The sequence below is a fragment of the Ovis canadensis genome, chromosome 7, assembly GCF_042477335.2.
Source record: "Ovis canadensis isolate MfBH-ARS-UI-01 breed Bighorn chromosome 7, ARS-UI_OviCan_v2, whole genome shotgun sequence".
Classification (NCBI taxonomy): Eukaryota; Metazoa; Chordata; class Mammalia; order Artiodactyla; family Bovidae; genus Ovis; species Ovis canadensis.
The window spans coordinates 22,878,198-22,890,458 of record NC_091251.1 but is presented as its reverse complement, the minus strand read 5'-3'; the positions used below and the strand labels follow the sequence as shown (position 1 = coordinate 22,890,458).

The 12,261-nt window shown below is 41.3% G+C and overlaps 1 long non-coding RNA gene across 2 annotated transcripts in view; it reads left to right on the top strand.

Annotated features, from left to right (window-relative positions):
* The first annotated feature begins 7,618 nt into the window (after window positions 1-7,618).
* LOC138443300 (uncharacterized) overlaps window positions 7,619-12,261 on the top strand; it is a 45,331-nt gene continuing 40,688 nt past the window's right edge. The window contains exon 1 of one of the 2 annotated variants that reach the window (XR_011258063.1): window positions 7,619-7,782. This is a non-coding gene — a long non-coding RNA (uncharacterized lncRNA). The remainder of the gene's footprint in view (window positions 7,783-12,261) is intronic. The other variant, XR_011258064.1, reaches the window with a different exon arrangement.

The following is a 12,261-nucleotide window of genomic DNA, read 5'->3' as shown; positions in this document are numbered from 1 at the left end:
TTTTACCAAAAACAGGTGATCCAGGGAGAGAAATTGCATCCAGAATAGGAGAAAGGGCATAAGCTCCCAATAGATTTCTAGTCAATTCATTGATCTCTGTAAGTACCCTTTTTATCTTATAGAATAAAGCACACATTCCAGAGGCCACCAGGAGTGTATGGGGCGAGGAGAGGATATTTTTCGTGCAACCAGGACCAGCAAAAGAGTAGGAGCAAAATGCCCTCTGTTTTAATCTGAGACACGTCAGGATAGCCAGAGTAACGTAAAGTGCTGTTTCCTACCTTGCTGCTGCTTTTAACTAAACAATTTGGGATTGCCCTAATGAATTTCAGAGGCTTTCAAAAGATCCTCTCATTTTTGCCTGTCAGGATTTATAACCTAAATTGACACATAACGTTCAGAACTCAGCATTCTGTGGTATTCTGACCTACTTTGTCAGTTATCTTCACGTCAGATTTACCCAGGGACAGAAAGATTACTCTGTTTTCTCCTAATAAAACCAAATTGACAATGGGTGCCTAGTAAATGCAAAATTAAGCCCGTTCTGTAATATAGAAAAAATTTCCTGTTTTTAGAAAAATTTCTTCTGTGGATATTTTTTCTAACTACATTCATTATTTTGTTGTCTGTGGTTTATAACTATGTTACTATATATGCATAAATATATAGTAAGTCATATCTGTATGACTTGTATATATTACTTTTTGGGTTATTATACCCGAAGTGGAATGACTGTTTCAGAAAACAGGGCTAGAAGTAAATGTTTTCTCAACAACTTCAATATGAAAGCAAATAGAAATAGGTGTTTGTTGAATATCTGCTATGTGACAGGCACTGTTCTAACTGTTTGATATTTCATTTCTACATATAAGGTCCCTGCCAGGGGTGTTCCTTTGGAGGGGGGATGCAGGGAAAAGGCCCGCATGATTGCACCTGCTGTATTCCCCAGCAGTCAGTCTGGCTATCCTGTCCACTGTCGAAGGTGGAGATCTTGCTCCTGTTGCTGGTACAAGTTTCCCCTCGAGCTTGCCTGCCTTACCTCTCTGTAATATCTCTGTTAGGACACTTCTTAACTCTAAATCTTGTATTTGCTTTTCTTGAACCTCTTCCTGCAGCCTCCTTTGGTGTTCACAATGCTTATTAGTCAGTTGCAGGTCATACTTTGTTTGTGAGTGTCATATTTATGCAGTATGTTTTACTCTCCAGTTTTTTTAATTTATAGACTTCAGATAATCCAAGAAAAGCAACTTTCATATGCAGAATTTCAGTCTGTAAAATTTAAGGAGCAAACTACTTATGAAGGCCTTGGGGAGACAAATTACCTGATAAAGTTCCTAGTGAAATAAGTTGTAAACTTGTAAAACTCCTCCCCCAGCACTAAATTAGTAGCTAAGCAGGATGTGGGTTTTGCAGTCAGCACTGGGTAACTTTGTGGTCAGTTCTGGTTCCACAGAAGTCAAAGCTTCTTCAGGTTGATCAAGACATTCGATCAGCCACAAAAGTGACTCATGGCCCTAGGTACTTTAGATGGGTGATAGCCCTCATATAAAGGAATCCTATATTGTGTCTTTTTTGCATCTGACTTAATGTTTTCAAAGTTTCCGTGTTGTGGCTTATATCAGAATTTCATTCCCTTTCAATGCTGAATAATATTTCACTGTATGGCTATACCACATTTTGTTTATCCATTTATCTTTTGCTGGGCACTTGGACCATTTCTGCCTTTTGGCATTTGTGAGTAATTCTGCAATGAATATTCGTAGACAAGTATTTGAGTTGTGCTTTCGTTTCTTTGAATATATACCTAGGAGTGGAGTTGCTGGATCATACAGTAACTCTATCTTTAATCTTTTAAGAAAGGGTTGGGTTTGAGCTAGAATAATTTAAAAGTCTTATGGAGCGAGGTGCCATCTCATTGGGAAATCACAGTTGTGGGGTTAGTATTTGTTAATAGACCTGTAAGTGATCCATTGGCCTCTTAAGTTGTGCCTTCAACTCTCTTAAACCTAAAACATAAACAATCTAAAACATCTGTTAAGCACCTGCTCTATCCCAGGAATAGAAACGTGAAGAGAGACGCTTATCCTTTGGTGCAGAACACAGTTCACAGTGCATAAATGCTGTGCTAGAGAGGGGCCCTAGTATGAGGGGGACCAGAGGGAAGAAGAGTCAAGAAATCTTTCCCAGAAGAGGTGATCCCCAACTGAGTTTTGGTGGAGAAGTAGGGGCTAGCTAGTGGAAGAAGGGGTGTGAGAGAATTGTGGAGAGTGTGTCATATGGAAAGACTTGGATGGATGAAAGCAGTGAGGCATTCGGAAAATTAGAATGCGTTCGTATACTGACACATAGGGTGTTAGGGCAGGGTGTATGGCAAAAGATAGTGATTGAAGAGTAGGCAAAGGGTAGATGAGGAAAGCCTTTTGAAGCACATGAAAGATTTGGGTTTTATTCTCTAATAATCTGGAGATGTTGAAGGATTATTTTTGTAGAGAAGTAATGTAGTGTTAAAGTAAATGGTTTACAAATCTAGGTATTGAGACTCCCCTCAGTGGTCCAGTGGTTAACTCTGTGCTTCCGTTACAGGGAGCGTGGGTTCGATCCCTGTTCAGGGAACTAAGATCCCACGTGCTACATGGCATGACCAAAAAAAGAAAATAGAGTCTAGATAGCTCTGGAGATTGCAGTAGTCTCTGTTAAGACGCTGCATTACTTGGCTCTGCTGGAATAGAGAAGTTGAAATGGATTCAGAGAGGATTTGGGAGGTAGAATGAGTACAGCTTCTTGGTAGAATCAGTAGATGGCAAAAAAAAAGAGAGGAGAATGCAGGCTGATTCCTAGCTCTCTTGAGTTGGACAACCAGGTGAACAATCCTATTTACTGAGACAGTGAATTCAAGATGGGGAATGGCTTAGTTTTGGTGAAGGCAAGACAAAACAAGATGAATGATGGGTTAGATCTGTTTTAAGTTTAAGATACCTGTGGAATATCTGAGTGGAAATAGGATTCTAGTTGGGGCTTAGGAGAAAAATTGATGAGCTGGAGATAAGCTATTTGGGGATTGTCAGCATATGTGATTATAATTGCGGGCATGGAAAATGGGGTGATTACAAGATGAAAATGTCACTTTGGGCCAAGTGTAAGACAAGAGCTTGTGAAAGAAACAGAAAGAATGACCAAGAGTGCTGAGTCGGCCAGAGTGGGGGACTCATGGAAGCCCAGGGTGGAGTTTCAGAAAGCCAGGTTTCACATGAGGCTCAAAACACTGACATATCAACTCATGTCTTGAGGTAATGATATTCCAAGTATGTTCTGCTGAGACCTTTCGTTAATATTTGCTTGATATATCTAACATAAAATTAAAAGTGAACAAATTCATATATGCAGTTTATAACATTTTAAAACATTGAAATCTGGCAAACATTAGCATCAGGTTAACTGGTTTTGTGCAGATGCCAACATAAAGCCATCTCTAGTCAACTGAAGAGCATCTTGGTATTTCAAGGTGAACTATTAAAGAACCACTACCATTTCTTAATGTGAATCAGAGATTCCTCAAAACTGTGCAACTGAAACAAAATATAGAAATAGGATCAACATGTGATAATATCTGTCTTCTGTAAACCTCAAATGCTGTTTATGAAAATAGCTTCCCTTTTCTTATTGACGTATTATTAAATGTTACATACCATTCTGTTAATGGTTTTCTGTGAAGCTGTCATTTCTAAAACGCTATAAGGATGGGGAGGGGGTCACTCTTTCCTAGTAGAACTTGGCTTATTACCTTTTCTGTGGCTGAGCTGCCTCTCCTCAAAATCAAGTTCTAGAAGCTTGAGTGTATTACATGTATCTTTTTAAAATGTGTTATTTTGATACTGAATTCACCACTAGGACCAGATGGCATTTGTGTTTTCATTGCTATAGAAAGTTTAGAGAGTTAATATTTCTGTTAATCTTAAATGATCCTTATTCTTTTTCATATTGATTCATAAACAGGTCACTGTATACAAATTATCTCTGGTATAAATGATCTCAAACAAGGACAACAACAACAAAATATTCTCTGTACTTGGTTTTAGAATGCTGTATGGTATATTTGATTTTTATTTCTAGTTTGAGTTAAAATTAGCTTGAATTCCTTGAGTAGACACGACTTGCACTACTTAGGCAACAAATTAGAGCATGTTAGATATTCCAGGAAGAACAGAGGAGCTTCTGGTTTTCAAATTTGGCTCCAACTAATCCATAAAATTTGCAAATCACTTGTGAATTGTCAAATAAACTCTTACTTTTAAACCACGTTTGTTCATATTGTTCTTACGTAGTGGCTAATCCCGGTCTCCTTTGGCAGAGCCTTTATTTTAGATTCTGTCCTGTGCATTAAAATCCTGTGTTATATATAATAGTGCAGAGCATCACCGTCTATGGCACCTGTCCTTCTCACAGCAGCTCACAACCAGTTTTCGCAGCAGTGTTGTGACTTCAGTGTTATTGTTATCCTCATTTTATGGATTTTGTAGAGTCTGAGATTCAGCACCAGTAAGAGATGAACCGAGTAAGAGCAGAGCACAGAGTAGAACACAGGTCCTTTGCCTGTTCAGCCTGTCCCCTTCCCACTGCATCGTGTCTGAACTGTGAACTGCAGACCTTTTGTAAGAAGGCAGGTACAAAATTTACCAACTCACAATATTTAACAAGTATTACTTAATGAGAAAAATCATTTTTTCTTTCAAAAACATGTTTTTGAATACGTACCTCTCTGCTTCTCTCCTTTTTAAGGAAAAAATCCTTTATTTTTCACTTAAATTATGGAAGTGGTTCACATATGCTTTCCTTTTGCAAATATCTTAAATAGTACAGATAAAGCAAAAATCACCCTTGATCTTTCAGTTCCAGTCCGAGAAATTACTACTATAATCTGTTTCATGTATATCCCTTTAGTATTTTTATATGTATTTATATATGGTATATATGTGCTTATAGAAATAACTAGTTGTGTTTGAGGGGAGGCAGTACATAAATTTTATCAAATGGTATGTCTTGTTTTACAATTGCTATTCTTAATCTCTTGGGGAGGTCTGTCCAGGTTAGTACACAGAGACTTGCCTGATGCTTTTTAACTTCTTCAGTGTATTGAATTTTATGGATGGGTGATGGTTTATGTAAGCATTTCCGTATTTACTTGCTTTTTTGTTCTGCCCCTTCTTTCAGACCCTGATGCTATTTCGTTAAGTGCTAGAGGTATTCAAGATTGATTACTACCCAGTTACCAAATGTTCCACAGTCCCTCTCATGTTCGTAGTAAGAATGAACTCTGGATATTAGCTTTTCCTGAAAACTAAAATTCACACACAAAAAATGAACTGGTCTTGATGAAAATCCTTCTGAATTATACTACATGCAACACCTAGCAACATGCTTTGGACGTAGTCATTGCTCTTGGAAATGTGCTGAGTGACTGAACATGCCTACTGCCATAGAAAAGAGAGGATTCTCGGTGTAAATGTTCACCTTTGCATAGAGACTGGGTGTAGCAACTGTCCAAGGCCACCGTCTGGGGCTGCCTGGAGGACCCCAGGTGTGTGTAGGACAGTTTAAAACTCAAAGTGCTCTTCTTGGAGCCCTCAAAGCAGGAAAGAGGACGTAAGTTTAAAAAGGGAAGGAGAAATGAGAAGATGCTTAAACTGTGGTGTGTCCCAGGGGTTTAAAGACTCACTTTAACCTCACTTTATAAGACTCACTTTTCCAGGAGTCTTTTGTCACCTAAATGGTGGCTTTGCTTCTGATCCATCCCCTACCAGGTGGCTGCTCATTCAGTCAAACATTTTATGAGCACCTGCAATGTTGCAAGGAACTGTGCTGGGCCCTAGGAGTGCAAAGATGGTAAGACACATTCCCTGCCTCGAGAAGACTATACTCTAAAGTGAGGAAACGTGTGTTAGCCAGTAAGTGCAATACAGCATGAACCTTACCATGACAGGAATGATAACTTCCGGGGAATATACAGGGAGGAGGGAGATAGAGGCATTGAGGAGGGGGCCTTTGAGCCGAGATATAAAAGGGGACTAGCCATCTACTTCGAAGATCAGGTGGATGGGTGGAGAGCCAAGCAGAAAGGCTTCTCACAAGAATGGAGCCACAGACTCAAATTCCGTCTCCTGCTCAGCAGCTTAGCTTGGAGCACCAGAGCAGGGGGTGGACAGACTCCACATGGGACCTTAGCGTGTGTCCTCAGCAGCTCTGACTTTCCCTAAGGGGAATGAAAAGCCACCTCAGCCTCAGAGGAGGAGAGTAATGGGGCTGGGTTTACATTTTAGAGAAAGGAAGTCACTCTGGCCACAGTATCAAGAACAAATTCAAGACTATGTGAGGTGATGGAGGTGTTAACTAACCCTACTGTGGTGATCATTTCACAATATAGGCATGTATCAAATCATCAGTTGTACACCTTAAACTCACACAATGTTACATGCCAACTGTAGCAATACAGGTAAGAGACAAAACAGGAAAACGGAAATGATGTGAAAATAGCTGAACCAAATGTGAAAGATATTCAAGAGATGTGTTTTGAGATGATATGTTGAAAGTTTTAATTGCTGCTTTTCTGGCAGTTATTGTTCCTTTCCCCTACTTTGTTGCTGTTTAGTTGCTAAGTCGTGTTTGACTCTTTTCAACCTCATGAACTGTAGCCTGCCAGGCTCCTCTGTCCATGAGATTCTCCAGGCAAGAATACTGGAGCAGGTTGCCATTTCTTTCGCCGGGAGATCTTCCCAGCCCAGGGATCGAACTGCATTGGCAGGTGGATTCTTTACCACTGAGCCACCAGGGAAGCCCTTGTCTCTGCCCTCGCCCCCCAATTCAGGCAACAGCACAAACATCCTCTTCTCTGGCCCTTGGGATTGGATCGTTACTGTAGTAAACAGAGAGTCAACTCTCTACTTTTGGATTTCTCCCCTTGAATGATACCTTTTTGAAAAGACACCCCCTCCCCATGAAACAAGGAAGAGAAATTGAAGGGAGAGAGGTGAGGAGAGGGTGGCAAGAGTCACCGAGAAAAGGCCTGAGCAGTGCCTCTCCTACCAACACAGCAGCCTGAGATCAGAGTTCGGCGAACAAATACGTGCGTCTGCGGAGAGGACGGAGAACCAAAGTGCAGAAGCCATCCAACTGCCTCAGTTTCCATGCTTTGCCTGGAGGTTTCTTGGGGGTCCAAGGTGGCCGAGGGCGGAGCTGAGGATTTTCCCTGCCTCACCCTCTAGCAGGCACATGCCACCAGCAAAGGAACCAGTGAGTCCAGACAGGAGGTCACCTGTGTGGATGTGGCACCAGTGAGCAGGTGGACATCGGTGGATGCTGATTTGGAAGCGTGCGAGTGACCAGGGCCAAAGGGGACCCAGCCGTGTCAGCAAATGCAGCATCAACAGAAGTGGCTCAGTAAGCAGGACCCACACTTCCCTAGCCCCCCAAGTGCTGATAACGAGGTGAACTTAATTATAATTGCAGGGAGGAGGTGGTTTCAGCTGGGGGAATTCTGATTGGCTGGGCCTATCTTAAGTTGACAAAAGCAATGTTTCTGCTGCTATGCAGAAGGTATTTTAGAATAACATTTTATTGTTTGCACAGTCTAGCTGTGGCCTGGGATCGTGTATCCGCTAGCAGTACACATTGTGGGGCTTGGCAACCGTCTGGAAGAGCGCTGGGTTCCTAGCCTGGGTCTAGAGAGGGGCAACTGCCATGCCTGGAGACCCTGAGGTGCTCCTCCAGAGGCTTTACAGACCTTAGGAGGTAAGTGCAGGCTAGCGAGATGAGTTTGAAAGTTACCAGAAGACAGGCGATTGGTGAAGCGGTGAGTGGATGAAGGTGGGTAAGGAGGACAGGACCAGATTTCCTGGAAGCACTGACACGTAACCGAGTGTGCAGAGAAAACGAGAACCTATGAGGAAAGGTCCAAAATAGAGAACCAACAGTTGATACCGGATAATCAAATTGATAATTCATTTATTTAAAATACTAAATCAATAGAATCCAGCCCAGGAGAGTTCATGGGTACAAACTAAAATTCTTTGTGATATCTCTTCTCATTATCCAGGAAGTTATCTTCCTCATGTCCAAACTTGAGGCCATATTCTAGTTGCCTGAAGATGTCAAGATTCCCACTGCGAGGGCCTAATTTGTGTTAAAATGGCAAACAAAGCCTTACTTATTTCCATAGTGCTCCTGCAAAGTAGATCGTGGTTCATGTATGCAGAGAACCTTTCTGCATGTTATGCCAAGGAGCTGTCAGGATTTTTTTTCCCCACTATCTTACCCTGTTCCCCTTTTAAGAAAAGATCTTTTACAATTTATTTTCAGAGATTAAGACTAAAATTTTTTTGTTGTTGTTCTTTAGGCCTACGCTTCTTATTTCTAAGCATTGACAGCTACATAAATCCATTATTCCCTTAGCTGCCAGGAAGCTCAAGACCAGATGTTGGGCTTAATTGCTGTAGGGCTCCTCAGATAGGGATTCTTAGAATTCTAGGGTTTTTTTTCTTCCTTTTGGCCCTTATTTATTTGTTCCTATTTTCTGTTTTTTTGTTTTTTATCAGTAGTTTGGTTTTGTTGTACTGGTCTGATGTTACTTATATTTTTATAATAAATTACTCCAAATCTTTTTTTTTTTAGTTTGGCAGAAAGGATAGGTCATCATAATTTTGCAGGGTATTTTTCAACCTGTATATCTAAGGCTGACCATTGGTCTGTCAGTAACTGCTGTCTTCGTTTATTATTTGCAAAGTTCATTCTGTTGAATAATCAGAGCATCTTTTTCTCCATGAAGTGAAAGTTGCTCAGTTGTGTCCAACCCTTTGCAACCCCATGGACTATCCAGTCTATGGAATTCTCCAGGCCAGAATACTAGAGTGGGTAGCCTTTCCCTTCTCCAGGGGATCTTCCCAACCCAGGGATCGAACCCAAGTCTCCCACACTGCAGGTGGATTCTTTACCAGCTGAGCCACCAGGGAAACTTTTTCTCCATAGTCAACTCATATATTAACAATAGCAAAACTTAAACACGTGATTGCTTGATGATATAGAGCATTTAAGAAAACAAGGTAACCTCAGTGAAGTGATAAAAAGCTTTCCTTTTTGTCTGTCCGATATCTTTCATGGCCATGTTGGTTAGAATGATGTCCGCTAATCTTGCAAGTCATTGATAAAATTTTTTTCCTCCATATTTCATGTCAGACCTGATGACAAGCTTCTCACTCTGACTGTTGACTATCACAAGCAAGAACTCAACAGAAATAATTAATAGCATTGATTCCCCTGTACTGCTAAGTCCGTAACTGCGGGCGTGCATTCATTTGCCATGTCTGTTGGACTCTCATCTCTTCTTAGGTGTCAGGATCCACTGTTCCCATCACCAGTGAGGACGATTAGTACTAGTTTCCCCTCCAAAGAGCTATTGAAAGAGATTTTGTCAAGCCCGAAGTTTTCCCCAAGAGTCCTGCTGAAGATTGGCCCCTGGGGAGAATGCAGCCTTCTTCAGAGAGTGAAGAGTACGCCATGCAATTCTCCTTTTCCTCTCCTTGCTACTCACTTAATGTTTAAGCCACATGTGCCGGGTTAGAAGGCAGTCACCCATCACTGTTGCTGTAATCCTCCCAGCTCAGTTGGCGCTGAGCCACCTGAACAGAGAGTTGGATGAGATTCTCTGTTGAATAAGGCTCAATGTAAGGACGCAATAAGGACTTAATATAGCTTGGGGGCCTCAGCCAATGCCTGCTAAACACTAGCTTGGGTTCCTGCAAAGAGGAAAAGGGTCTAAACTTTCCTTTTAGCTAATGATTTGATCATCAAATCAAGATGTCTCAAACCTATAATTCTAGTTTTAATTGATAGCATTCTGTTTGAAAGAGCAGTAGCTTCAAGGGAAAAGAGTAAGAACTTTTATTAACCACAGAGCTTGTATTGATCTGAACATCAGGTCATTTGGTCCTTGCAACAGTCCTGGGAAGGGCTGTAGTTCTGCTTCATGGGGAAGCACCCAGGGACCCCAGGAAACCAGTGGTCACCCAATGTCATATAACTAACAAAGGAGGGAGTCTAGTTTGAATTCGGATGAGTGTGACTCCTTTTTTCCCTCTAAGAGGCATACTTTTCTTTGCTGACCTCAACAACGAGAGAAAAAGAAGTAGATAATCCAAAAAATGGAGTGACTGCTCACTTAAGAGGCTGTAACAACACTGGAGCTTGGAGGCTATTGCTGGAATCTCCAGGTCAGGGTCCTTAGGAAGATTCCTAAATTGCTGACCAAGACTCATTCAGTCCTTTCTGTTGCATGATTTACCATCTGACCCCAAGGCTGTGCCCTCAGTTTGGGATTAAAAAAAGCAAAGCTAAGAACCCATGCAGTGCTCACACCTCCCATCTAATGCCTTGATTCCTGAGATCTTTATACACAATGGGGGAAATACATGAGAGGAAATTTGCATTCAATGATTGAATAGCTCTCCAAATACAGCTTCCCACTCGAGCCAGGATAGATTCATTCCTGTCGACTCAGAGGAGTCTCAGGGACAGGTTTTTGGAAAACCAGACCTTGGGGCTTCTGGAAACTTGGCACTCATGCTACAGAGCATTCCTGTTCCTGCCTCCTTTTTCCTCTGGAAAGAGTCCCAGGGTTGCTGGTGTTGGGGTCAAATGAGGAGGTCAGTGGTAACACAGGTGATGACATAACCCTTCCACCACCTAGAGAGCCTCCTTAGCCTTTCCCCAGATGTAGTCACTAGTAAAGAACTCCTTCCACTTGAGCCTGACTGAAATCCGCAGATTTTAAATGAAGATTTTCATTCAACCATGTCTAAACCCTAGATTAGGGTTTGTTGGAGACTTGGAGCTGGCAGCAGCTCTTCAGAGCAAGAAGAGGTAGGATTCCTTGAAAATCTGCAGCATGGGAAGCTCAAAAATGCTTTTGAGATTCAACTTCATCTTCGGGTGGTGGGGGCTTCTGCTCTCTTTGCAGAACCGAGGCTCCCTTTGAGAATTTGTAAATGTGAATTGAGACAGCTTTTCAATAAGCTGTTACTTCTCCCTCTCTATTATTTGGGCCAAAGAATTTTCTAATTTCATTCCAGTTCTTTTCACTTTGTTTGTTGTGATAAATAGTCATACCAAGGAAGACTTGACAAACGTACTCTTTTCATATCACATATTCTCAAAGCTTTTTTGTTGTTGTTCTGAGAGGAATGAAAGTAATTTTATTTGTTGGGTTTTGGTCAAGTACTTACATATGACATGTTTTCTCTATTAAATACATATTTTCTGACCTACCTGATTACAGTACTTAAAATGTCATGCACCAATGGTATCCTGTCTAAAGTAAGATTCATTGTTACTGCTAAAGATGACTTTATAAATATCCCTTCAAGAATTATGCATAGTATTGACAACAGAAAGCACATAAAAATTGATTTTTGTTCATTAGAATTTTGTTAGCCTTGTGTTTTGGATTAAGAAAGAGATGTGGTCAATTAATGGTTTAATTCCATTTTTATTGCAAACAAGAATGAAAAAAGGAACAAATATTTCAACACTGGATTCCTCTTGAATGAATTCATTACGAGTGGTTTTGCATCTGGTGAAGGTGTGAAATTGTGCCCAGAGTGGCATTGATCTGCTCCACTCAAGGGCCCAGTCCTTTAGTGGGCAGTGCTGGCCTGAGAGAAGTGATCTTTGCACGTCTGTTAAGTCTCAGGGGCTTCTGGGGTTTGGTGAGAAGCTAATGCTAAAAATGATTTTTTTCCGCCAGATTCTAGGTGGAGAAGGTATGTCATCCAGTGTAAGTGATGGCTGGATCGTTTCTAACTCCGACAGTATGATCCAGGTCTTCGGACTGTGCAGTTTTTCATGCCATTTCCATCCATGAACAATTTCACACACTTGTGTTTGCCCTTCAGTGTTATTCACACACACACGACCTGCCAACAGTTTTAGCAGTCCTTGGACTCTGCTATTGACAGACCCCTCACCTCCCCAGGCTCCCGTTTCCTGCCTTGCAAAAGAGGAAAACGGTCTATAACTTCTTCCAACCTCTTTTTCCATCTTTAGAATATTCAATACATTCAGGGAAGGAAAAGGTTAAGAATCATTGCCTTGAAAAAAACTCTCAAGTTTCTATCATCTAAGGGCAAAGATGGCCCGCAAATCATTTTTATTGTCTCAAAAACTTAAGACCTTTTGAAACACACACCTACCATATGACCCAGCCATTCTACTCCTAGC